Below are 12,227 nucleotides of genomic sequence, written 5' to 3' on the forward strand. Positions count from 1 at the left end.
AGGTTAAACGTATGTCCTCTCATCCTGTCACTGTTCCCTGGGGGCAGAGCCTGACCCTCAGCAGGCTACAGCCTCCTGCCAGGGAGTTATAGAAAGGGATAAGCTTCTCTGCCAGCTCGAGCCGGCACCCTGAGTTCCCTCCTCCTCACGGCCGGCCGACCACCCATCTATTCCTCCTTTCATCCACCTCTTCCTCCCTCCCTTTTATCCACCTCTCCATCCCTCCCTCCCTGGGCCACCGCCTCTCGCCCGCCCTTCCCGGCGTCGGGGCGGAGCCGGCGGCAGCAGCACCGCGCATGGGCTCCGCCGCCTGTCCCTGAGCCCGAGCGGGAGCGGGGGGCGTGTGCCGGACGCGGATCCCCCTGGCCGGGCCCTCGCGGCCCCTTCCCGGCGGCTCCTCCTCACCTGCGGCAGCCGCGGCCATGGCGCTGCGGGCGGCGGGACGGGGCTGCTGAGCGGCGGTCGGGGCGCGGCCCCGCGGTGGCGGAGCGAGGTGAGCGCGGCCAGCAGAGGGGAGGGCTTGAGGGGACAGGTCGGCATGGCACCGACGGTCGCGATAGTATCGCGATAGTGTCGCGACGGCGCCCTGCAGGTTGTGAGGGCGGCGCTGGGGGTGGGTGATGGGGCGCGCGGCGCGGCCGCTGCCGCCATGGGCGGGAGAGAAAAAGCAAAAAACCCCGAATAAAGCACTCGTGGGGCTGTCGTGGCCGGGTTTTGTTCGTCCCGGGGCTCCCCCCGCTCCCTCCTCCTTTCCCGCCCCTGGAGCTCCACGCGTGCCGCCGGGGTCTCCCGGGTGGATGAAATGGCGTGTGGCCGGGGAACAATCAGTGGCGAGGAGGGATAATGGGCACTGCAGCCCGTGCGGGCCGTCCCCGCGTGGGGCTCGGCGTGGGGACGCGGCTTTGTGCCGGCTCCATTGTCCTGCTGCCCTTTGTGGGGCTGCTGGGGGCACGCAGGGTTCGTGTCTGGGGACAGCCCTGTCCAGGGACAGCCCTGTTCAGGGACGGTGTGACACGGAGCAGCGCCCAACAGGTGCTCCATGTGCTCACGGAGGTGCTTTATCCGAATTACCTCGGTGAGCTTCCCGCCCAGTTGCAGAGGGAGGTGAGCGGTGGATGCCGGAGTGAGGTTGGTAGGGAAGGATCCATAGCACTTCTGGACTCTGAGTGAGCCGTGGCAGCTTGGGAAAAAGGTAAATGAACCTTTGAAACTCGCACGTGTGTACCCACCTACGGTGCCGTTTTCCTTCTGCAAACCGTCCGTCGCATCTTATTCTCCCTTGGGAATCTCCTATGGCAAATGGCTGCTCCCGGCCTGACCAAGGGCTGCCGGATTGTACGAAGGTGATGGGAACGAGCCAATTTTTGTTCCTTCTCTGTCCTTTCCACATGAGATGGTGCAGAAAACAGCACTTTGGACAGAGGCTCGGACAGCCTCCAGGGGTGTTGGGCGCCCGGTTTGTTGTGTTGGTCCTGGCACTGGGAAGAATGCAATCGAGAGGAATAGGTGGAAGGGCAACAAGGTAGAAGCTTAAAATGTGCCGTTTAATTTCAAGAAACAGCTGTAAGTGTGTAATCCAAAGGTTTACCAGACACTCTTCTTTGAAATGAACCGAATGAATTGGTTTCCAAGACTCTTAAAACCTATTTCAAACCTATTTCAAGTGTTTGAGGTTGGAGTTTCTGCAGAATAGGGACAAATATCCAGTATGTGCTTATTGAGAACCATGCAGTTTCTTTCCCACTGCACAGAGGTCTTCTTGTTATAAAATCAGGTTAGCCTTGAGTGAGCAACTTATTTTGACTGATAAGTAAAATATTACATATTCTCCATGATAAAAGAGCAGTATATAGTTCTTGTGCTTGGACTGGTTTGTTTTCATGAAACTTATCAGAGCTTTACCAGGGTGTGTGCATGTGGAGCTGATGGGTCTGTAGTGTTTGAACACATTGGAGCCAGCTGCAAGAATCAAAACTTTAGTCATTTGAGAGCATATGGTGATAGAGATAATAAAGTGGGGGAAAGTGGGGTCAGTCTGGCAAAATGCAAAACCTATCACTTAGGGAAACGGAACTGAAAGTGTTACTATGGTATTAATGCTCTGTATAGTGTACAGAAGAAATATTAGTCCATTGTCAGAAGCAAATAATTGGCCAGTCTTTCAGCTTGTGCTCTTAACCTGAGGTTTGTTTTTTTTAAAGCACTCTTTGTTTCTTCAAAAACTCGACAAATACATCTGAGGCAAGTCAGCAGACATATCACCAGGGAATTGTTTTAGTATTTGGGTTTTATGTCCAGTTTGTAGCTGGATGTTGCAGTGGTTTTGTACCACTTGCTGCTGGTGGGATGTGAAATATGAGGATCACAGACCTTAATAATCTCTTTTCTATAATGCAAAGTGAGGGAAATGATGATGATCATGTTGAATTTAAGGGGGATGATTGCAGTGGTGATTTGCTGGCTGGGGAGAAGATCCCAGAGGGAGTGGAGGAAATCCAACAAAAAAGGGGAATAGTGCTACTTTGGCCATTTTCCCCATGGCTTCTGATTCTTTTGTGAAGTTCTGAAAAGGAGATGTCATTTTGCTGTTTGTGTGCATTGTTTTGCATGAAGTGTCAGACCACATTATGGGGATGATTCCAGTCAACTTCTCGCATTTCAAAATGAACACGTCAAATACCGTAATATGTTTATACAAAAGCTCAGTGTGTTTTGCAGGAGCCCAATATCCATATTTCCAAAAATAAATGATGTTTTTCATACTTTATTATGGCTAGAGTAGTTTGTGTAGGAGAGAAGAATTGGCCTTTGTGAACTGCTCTCCACCAGTAAGAGGAAGATGTTGGCTTTTTCATGAACTGGGGGATTATTTTCATTTGCACTTCCTCAAAATATTCTTTGCAGTAGTTCTGATTCCAGTGGCTGTGACCAAAGCAAGAGCTATTGTCTCACAGCTGCTGGCTGGTGCCAGGGTAAGGACAGAAAGGGAAGAAGATAGAAGAAGACGTGGGTAAATTTGTACATTTTGGCTGCAGAACCGAAGGGGTGCCGTGGGACTGTGAGCACGGGTGGCCTCTGCCAGGTGTGGTGTCCACAGGGCCAGGTCCTCTCGCAGGTGTGCTCCTCACCTGCAGCCCCTGGATCTGGTTTCAGCCTCCCTGTGTGCAGCAGCAGCAGCACTGTGTACCGGCAAGGCTGATGAGCTTGCTGCTGCCGTGGGTCTGATGATGAACCCGGTAGGTCCGAGCTGAGAAGGATACCGACAGAGCCATTCTTCGCCACCAGACTTGTGCAGTAATTTGAACTTGAGCACGTTGGGAGTCTGTGTTTCCAACAGTGGAGGTTGTTCTGCGTCTCTGTTCGGCTCTGGTAGCTGCTCTTGGGATATCTGATACTGCAGTAAAAGAGAAACAAATTGCAGTGTTTATCAACTTTTAGAGTCCGTAACTGCTTTCCTTGGAAAAATAAGTCATTTTGGTATCTGGGGTGAAGCAGGTCAGCAAGTCTGGGCCGTCGGAGCTTGTGGATTTTCTCAGTGATTTCTATTCTTATGCTAATCCTTTGAGCAGGCTGGCTGAGCACTGTTGGAGAGGAGGGGGTATGCACACCGAGGACACTAAAGAGAAGCCATTTTTTGTACTTATTGTTATGCAGAGTAGGTTTTCCAGCCAACCAGAATTTGGAGAATCGCATACCCCGAGGATGTGATGCTGCGGGTCAGGAGTCATTGAGCAAATCTCACCCGGTTTGGCTGAAACCGTTTCTTTTCAGTAATAATTTTGTGGCGTTTTGTTTGTTTTGCTTAGGTTTTATTTTTGTAAATCCGTGTTGTAGCTGAAAACTTATTGTTATCTTTGCTGCTGAACAATTAAAGTTGGAAAACTTCAGTTTTCAATTTCTAATTATTATGTCGGGTAAGAAGTGTAGGAAGGCAGCAAGACTGTGAGCTGCTCATTTGAATACTTGTTCTGTTTCTGTGTGCGCCTTGCTGTGTTTCTCCCACACTGTCTGCGAGCCCTCAATTCCTGCTGTGTAAAAAGTTTTAGATATATAGATTATTGAGTAGTCTGTGCATGTTCCTGGGGAGGTGTGTGTGCCACTAGAAACCAGGTAAAAGATGTAAATCTCACTCACAAGATTTACTGATTGTATATTTGTTTTCTAAGATTGTTTTAGAAATATGAAGCAATGGAGAAATCTGAGGGAGATGCTCCAAGTTAGGATTTTGTGGCACGGAGCAGGACACTGTAGCTGTTTGCGGTCTCTTTCCTGTATAATATCCCCAATAATACATGGGGTGTCTGCAGTACAAAGTGCTGGGGCTGTTAAGCACGTTAAGAAGTGTTTATTTCAGTGGTGTTTTGTGGTTCTGGGGTCTGCGCTCCCTGCAGTAGATCCGCTTATCTATATCTGTGTGTAGTGTTGGATTCTTTGGAAGTGTGCGAAATAATTAAAAACCGCCCTTTAAACTATTTAGTAAATTGGATTTGCTTTGCCGGCAGTGGGACAGGAAGTTAATCGTGTTTAAGCTGATGTTGACTTTTCCAATCTGATTTTCCCTGGGAAGAAACTTTACTACCTAGTTGTTAAATGCACAGTTAATTACCGGCTGATTGGTTAAGCTGATAAACCAATGCTACCAGGTTTACTGTAATCAGGTTGGTAAATGTGCCACGTATGTGCTTCCTCATGCTATTGTCTTGCTTTATGACTAAACCCAGTGTTAGCTCTCATCATGCTCACAATTTGAATGTATTTAGTATTGTCAGGTGATGATTGACACTGAAGTTATCATTCACTGGATGTTCTTGCTCTGTGCTTAGTTACAGATGTGTAGGTCTGGAGTTCATAGTGCCATCTCTTAATATTCTATAAGAATATGGCTCAGCAGCTTTTAACCTGTAGTTTAGAAGATAAAATACATCTCCACTTTATAAAATCGTTGTTATAGGCACCCTTATTTTCTTTCAATCTTGTTTCTGTAGCTGTGTTGCAACATTTTGAGTGTGTCCTGACATGTTATGAGGTCAGTGGTTGAAGCAATAGTTGTGCATGAGTTACTGATTAAGGAATCATTCGCTCTCTCGTCATCTCAGTTGCTTTTGCTGATGAAGAAGCTGCAGTTGCTGCCCCTCCATCCCATCCCTGGTGTGCCCACGGCTTTTGCCTGACCACATCTCAGTACTGATGTTTGTGGGGAGAAAGCATTGATTTTTAGTGTACCCATTATAACTCATTAAGAATCAGAGGAACTGGAGTTCTCCAATTTCCACCATTAATTCATTAAATCAGGACTGCAAGCACTTTGGAGCCTGGCTTCCTATGGATTTCAGGTTAAAATTAAATGCTTAAATATCCTTGAGGTTTTTTGTTGGATGCAGGGACACTTGGTCAGCCACAGTTGCGGCCTTAGGTCTTCTGGTGGCAGCTCTTCCAGTGGGTGAGTTGTTTTTAAGATATGTGGATGAAAGGTGGTTTTCTAAAAGCTTTGTCATCACTTACTGGCAGACTGAGAAAATCAGTTTTCCCAAAATAGCTTTGATGGCAAGGTGTTAGGTTGTTATGTGTGGTTTGAAAATTCTTGCTTCTTGCAGAAAGACATATTTAATTCTTTGTGTATTTTGTTTATTCATTACTGACTAAAAGCATTTCTATTAAAATGTTAAAGTTAAGTTGTTGCTTTTTTTTTCTTTAATTTCATTAACAGTGTTTCCTGGCATTTGGGAGTTGAACTTTTTGGCCTCAGTACTCAGAATGCTCAAAGTGCCTGTGAGTCCTCTAGGGAAAAAGAGAAGATACAGTGTTTTGAAAACAGTTTGGTTTTTTGGTGCCAGTGTAAAACCAAGAACTTTTCCAAATCTAAATATTATAATTTGGCCATATTCTTACAGACTTCACTAAGGCATAAGCATGGCTATTATGAAGAATATAGCTGGACAACCCTGTTTGTGCACAATTTTAATTGTTGCAAGAGCCCTTGAGTGCTGATATTTACCCTTTTCCTCCTTGTTATGGTTCATGCATGTCTTCATTAGATTTCGTAATACCAGTCTTGTGCCAGGCCTTTTGTGTTTGTGTTTTACCAGAAGCATCTCTAGAGAGTCAGCTCCCACCTGCTGGAAGCAATCAGTCTTTTAACAGGGTGATTTCAGTAGTTTTTAAAACTTATTTTGACTTCAGAAAGACTGTTAGCTTGCTCCATAGTGCACCTTGCTTGCTCTTCACCCCAAATTTACATAGCAGCTGATACAATCTGATGGAATCTTTACAAATTTTATCAACAATTTCCATATCAACTTTTCATGGACCATGAATACATTTCAGTAACTGCTTTCCATAACTTGCCCTGATGATTATCATCTTATCCCTTACACTCTGTCTGGGATAGAAATGAAAATTGCTGTTTGGGTATCATGATTTATTTCTAATGCTTATATATATATGTGTGTGTGTGTATTTTTAGGTATTGATGATGGTACCACTTTTGCACTAAAATATAAAATGTAGGTTTTTTGTAAAATTCACAAATGAATGAGCAATAGCTATAAATATTCAGATAAACCAAAAAGAATTCTTTGGCACAATCTGTAAACCAAAATGTGTCGCTTCTTCCTCTCTTCTAGGAATATGCAGAGGTGTAATATGTTCCCTGGAGGTTGAATCAGTAAGGAGTAGTTGGTTTTTATTTCAGCAAAAGTTCTGATAATTTATTTTTGGAAGTGTAAATGACATTCCATAGTCCTCCTGTTGCACGATGCACAAGGCAAGCTTCAGATGTAAAGTTCAGTCATTGGTAACTGCTGCAGCTTATTTCATTGGAGAAACAGGAACAAAAGTTTGTTTGTAACTACTCTGGAACTGAGAACAAAGGCTGCGGGGACCTTTGAACCTTTGTGGCTGTGCATCTGAAGGAGGAATTGTTCAAGAATGGGAAAAACTGCCAGAAGACCAGGGATCTGCTTTTCCCCAACATCTTTCTCCAGCAGTGTTCAATGACCGCATTTAAAGCAAAAAAACAAGAAGTTGGTTAATTGGAAGACTCCCTGACTTGTTCTTCCCACCAAGCTCTGATTTGATAATCAAGCATGCAGGGATGGTTATTCTTACTTTTTTTTCACCAAGGCAAGCTTTGAACAAATGAGTGTGTGTGCTCTCTTTCAGGAGAAAACTTAATGATTGATTGCATCCTTAAACATTTTGTTCTCTCTCAAATGTTCTGTGCTAGGGATTCTGGCATGTGAAGCAATTTGTTTCTCCTGCTTCCTGGTGTTGTTCTGACTTCACAATTATTTTTCATTCACTGGTAGCTGTCTGCTTAAGACGGGAGGGAATTCTCAGTGTTCTGAAGAAATTGTTACTTCTTTGCAAAATGTGTTGACTGGCACGTTGGGTCTCCAGTGGGTTGTCCAGCGTGAAGGTTCTGCTGCAGGCAGCGATTTGTGCCTTATCATTCACCTTCATGCATTTTACAAGGCTTAAGCAGAGGATGGGCTGCACCGGATGAACAGATTCTCCAAATTGCTTCGTGCACAGGGAAAGAAACCACAGTATTGAGGGTTAATTATTTTTCCTTGAGTAGTGAACATAACACACCAGCTGGAAAAAACACGGTTGTTCATTTATATTTCTCAGCCTGGACATGCAGCTCGTAAGTGTGCTCAGGCACGCGTGTAATGTGCATGTCTGCCCCTCTTTCTCCTGCTGGAGAAACACTCTGTGCTGCTCTGCAGCTCTTTGGACAGAAGGGACAAGCTGGGTTTACCCCTTAGGAATTGAATTAGGTACAAAACAAGTGGAGGCATGGAATGAGGCCTGGAATCTGGTTGTCTTGGTGTAGCCACCCTTGGAGAGGATGCTCCACACCAGTTTGCAGGCAGGGGATGTTCGTGGCTGCAGCCACCTGAGTGAGAGCTTTTCTCGGGGTGTTCCTTGCATCTCTGGTCCCCAGAAGAGCACAGAAGGAATTGTGAAAGCTCCAGATACCAGAAAGAAGAGTTAGCCATCGGGGTTGATTTAGCTGACAGATAAGTATTTTAAGCAGTGATTGTTCTTGCTGCTAAAGAGGAAAAAAATCCATTTCTCTCACATTATTAGGGGCTTCCAGTCCTTCCCCCCTTTTTACTTTTCCCTGAGGGATGCACACATGGGGTGGCACTCAGGGTAAGGCTGGTGTAGATCCTTGTTGTATGTTCAGCCTGCCTTTTCAGCTGTCCTAATGACAGCAGCTCTCATATGTCTTGTCTTGCTTCTTAAAACTGTTGGTCTCTTTCTAACCTTTGGCTGCAGTTTCTGTGAAATTAGGCTGGGCTGTAGGGAAGTTCAGCTCTGCCAACCTGGCTCCCAGGAGCAGGGGAAAACTGTGGTGGTTGCCCGTGTCTTTGAAGTTCTTTATGGGATATGAGTTGTCACTGTGCTCTTGACTTTCTCCCCTGTTAAGATGTGCAGCAGCTTGAGCTGCTCAAGTAACCTACATTCAATCATCCATACACAGAACAATTGCCAGTTGCAGAAGGAAGCCAATACACCCGTGGCTATTTAGTTACGTAGCCATCCTGTGTTAATTTAAGAAGAATGTAGCTGTCTGGAGTACAGCTTAGGGGCTTTCTTAACAGTTTCACCTAGATTGCAAGAAAACTTAGTTCTGTGATTGCATCCTTTGCTATAGGTACCCTTTGCATTTCCTGTTTGGCAAATGCCAGGGTTAACAATTAAACCACAGTTAACATCTATGATTAAAACTGGAAATGAAAACATATAGATCCGTGTTTTAGAAAACTTAATTTGTCAGTTCTTATCTCTAGCAAACGTGTGGAGGAGGGATGCCATATGGCTGCTAAATATAACTCAACTTGCTCCTGAAAGCAGTTGAAAAAGTACAGAAGTTCACAATCTGGTATCTGTGTTGTTAATAAGAATGTGCTGCAGACTTGGAGTGCAGACTAAGGTAATGGGAGGAGAGCCAAAAAGTAATCCAATAAAATATAAGTATTTCCTATGGTAGGTGGTGGGGGCTGACACACTGGGGAGGTGCTCTACATCCTGCAGGCACTGGACCCTTTCTCAGCAGTGTCTGTGCAGTGGAAAAGTGGCAGGAGCTGCCCAGTCACACAAGTTTTCACTGCTCGCCACCCTCGAGGTCCAACAGCTCCTATCCTTGTTTGCTTTAAATATTTGCACTGCTGCAGCCTGGTGCTGGGATGGTGGAGAACTCAATCTGCTGCAACTGTGTGAATAAGATCAGGAAGACAGGGCTGTGGTGGCAAGGCTTGAGAGTAATTATTCACAACTTTTAATTCTGTTTTATAAATTTTTGTTAATACTAACCATTTGTGGCTTTTTGTGTAGACATGCTGCCAAAATACATGTGATTCCATGTTTTAAGAATACAACTATAATTGAACTACAGGAGCATTTCTAGTAAATGTTTTCAAATTGTATCTGTGCATGCGTTTCCAGGAAGTGTAAGTGTACGTCATACACTGTGAAATTATGATATTTCTTTGTATTTTTCAGCAGTGGATATTTTTGTGAAATTCTTTGATTGTGAAATACTAATCTATATAGGAGATTGGTCATTTTCTGATGGGAAAACCTGTGAAGGAAGCAGAACTCCAAAATACTTGTGATTTCCTCCCCCTCCAAAAAAAAAAAAAAAAAAAATTACCCACTGTGCTGTACTGTTGTTCTCGCTCCTCTTTTTGAATGCAAACATCCAGAATAGGTGTTGAACTGATTCAGCAAAGCACTTTAGTATATGTTTAATGTTATCCTGTGAATAATCCAAGGGCTCCTGATAGGATAAAAGGCATTGCTGAAATGATGCAGAAATATCTGATAGGAAAAGCTTATCATGGAAAAGAATCGGAAGAGAAACTCTATCGGTTATATTCTTTCAGGCCTTTAAAATATTTCAAAGGGATGAGTATAGACTTTCTGATGGGGTTTTGATGGCTAAAAATGCAGTTATGCAAATCACAGCTTGTTGGGGCAGGGAGAATTAATTTATGCACTTGAACATGTGCTCGTCCACTGTTTTCTCTGTGAAGTTGAATTATAGGCAACAAGAATGTGCTTTGTTGTTCTTTAATAATAAATAACAGCATAGCAGTTTTGATCTTCAAAGCACTGCTCAGACCTTAATTAATCTTCATAATAGTCCTGTGAGAGACTTAAAAATACTCCTTACCCTTTTGGACAAGGAGCTCTTTAGCATGGAGATGTTGGAGGGTTTGCTCTGGGCCACATTGTCAGGGCCAGCTGGGACAGTTGCTCAGAGATTCCTGGCACTGGGAGCTTTGGCTGCTTCTGGAGGCTGTATTGCTTTTCTCATTTATGTGTTAAAACTTCAGAAAAATTTGAATACATAAAGAACTGCAGTTCTAAATTATTTTGGATTTCCAACTGAGTGTTAACTTATGCATATGCATGTTGGAATTTCCCTGTTGAGTATTTCTGTAGGCAGAAAGTGCCGAAGGTCTGTGTGTGTGCTGTTGTGTGGGAGCAGGTGTGGAAAACTGCACTTCAGAAAGCCTGGGTCGCAACTTCGGTGTGACAAGGTGGAAAATAAAAGTAGTAAGGCTTTAGAGTCTGTAGAACACAGCATAAATACATAGAAAGTGTCTCTCAGTCTGCCTTCCCTAATCTTCCTAATTATTTGTGTTCAAAGTAAGGAGAAGAATAGATAAAATAGAACAGAAGAATAGATGTTGATTTTCAAGGTTTTTCCAAGGTAATTGCTGTTTGGAGTTTTAAAACAGATTTAGTACATTGCCTACATTTGGAGAATAAAATAAGAATGGCAAAATTAACTGAGACTGTTCAACTCACTTGAAAAAACAGTTCAGAAGGAATTATAATGTAAAGTCTTGAAATAATCCTGTGTGATCAGTGGGATCCAGGTTTGTTACACATGCGTTTTTCTCACAAACAGTGGGAGGGAGTTCATTGAGAACTGGTTACTGCTGCAGATAAGGAACCCAAAACATGAGCTGTCAGGAGAAATGCGGAGATGTATCACAGTATTCACATCTGTGTTTGCTTCTGGCATAACAGACCCAAGGGCAGAATGTTTAATGTTTTGTTTAATACTATGTAAACTCAAAACAGCTTTTCAGAAACTGGGATGCTTCAAAATCATGAGTAGCCCCTGACTGGTGTTTTTGTACTGAGCTCTGTGAATGCTCTGACGTTGTAATTTCTGCTGGAGGTTGCACCAATTTGCATGAGGAATGAACGTGGGACTGGCTGTCGAAGCAGAAAGCTGACAACCCGTTAAACAGGTCTGAAGGATTCCTCAGCATGGAGAGCAAAGTCAGCAGAATCCTGGAGCCAAACGCCAGAAAAGCCTGGTGCACTTAACCTGGTGACCTTGTCATCTTGGAGAAACCTGGCAGGATGATGCTCCCCGCGCTCTTCTTTGGGTGAAGGTCTTTTCAGCATCCCCTGCTGGGCAAATTATTTGGCCCATGGGTTCCCAGGAGGAATCTGTGAAGTGTTTAAATGTCTTTTTAAAATTCATTAGAAATGCAGTGACTTAGGCTGACTCAAGGGTCCATATGGATACTGCAGTTTGTTTTGAATGCAAGGTGCAAATAAAATGTCCAGATGGAAAAGTTGTGCGAAGTTGCAAGAGTTCTGAACTATCAAGTCTAATCTTATATTCTAAATTCTGTTGAGATTTTTATTAACAAAATTTTGCAAATAACATGTTTAACTATGTTGGGTTTATGTGTTCTGTTCTCCCACATTTTTGATAGATTAGAGCAGCAAATCTTGATTTAACAGAGGGCAGAATATATCCTCGTTAGGGAACTGCAGCCCCATAACCCATACAATGCATGAGGTGTAAAATCTTCCCTAAGTCTTCCTTCTCTGACTTTGTTACTTCATTTCTGGAGGCTTCTCAGGTGTTCAGAGTGATACATTAAACATCAACAAGCAAGTTGGAAAATAATTTGTGTATTTTAGTTTCCTAGGTACTGTGACAATAAGGAAAGATTTTGATTGCTGAATAAGCACGCGGTTCTGCACCAGCTGTGTCTGATAACTGATAAGAGAAATCCCATGGGATGAGCTTTGGGATAGGCAGAGATCTGCTGCCTTCTGAAGCACACACTGCAGAAATGCTTCTGGTTAAAAATTACTGCAATTATTGAACTTGCTTACCTTTCACAAGTTTTTAAAGCTATTTATGCAAATAGCATCTTCAGAAAGATGACAGTAATACC

The 12,227-nt window shown here is 43.8% G+C and overlaps 1 protein-coding gene across 1 annotated transcript in view; it reads left to right on the plus strand.

Annotated features, from left to right (window-relative positions):
* The first annotated feature begins 293 nt into the window (after nt 1-293).
* ARHGAP32 (Rho GTPase activating protein 32) overlaps nt 294-12,227 on the plus strand; it is a 239,011-nt gene continuing 227,077 nt past the window's right edge. Inside the window, exon 1 of the mRNA XM_032133853.1 lies at nt 294-493. The gene's annotated coding sequence lies outside the window, so the exon portion shown is untranslated. The remainder of the gene's footprint in view (nt 494-12,227) is intronic.

Source organism: Corvus moneduloides, chromosome 25, assembly GCF_009650955.1.
Source record: "Corvus moneduloides isolate bCorMon1 chromosome 25, bCorMon1.pri, whole genome shotgun sequence".
In the NCBI taxonomy this organism is placed as follows: Eukaryota; Metazoa; Chordata; class Aves; order Passeriformes; family Corvidae; genus Corvus; species Corvus moneduloides.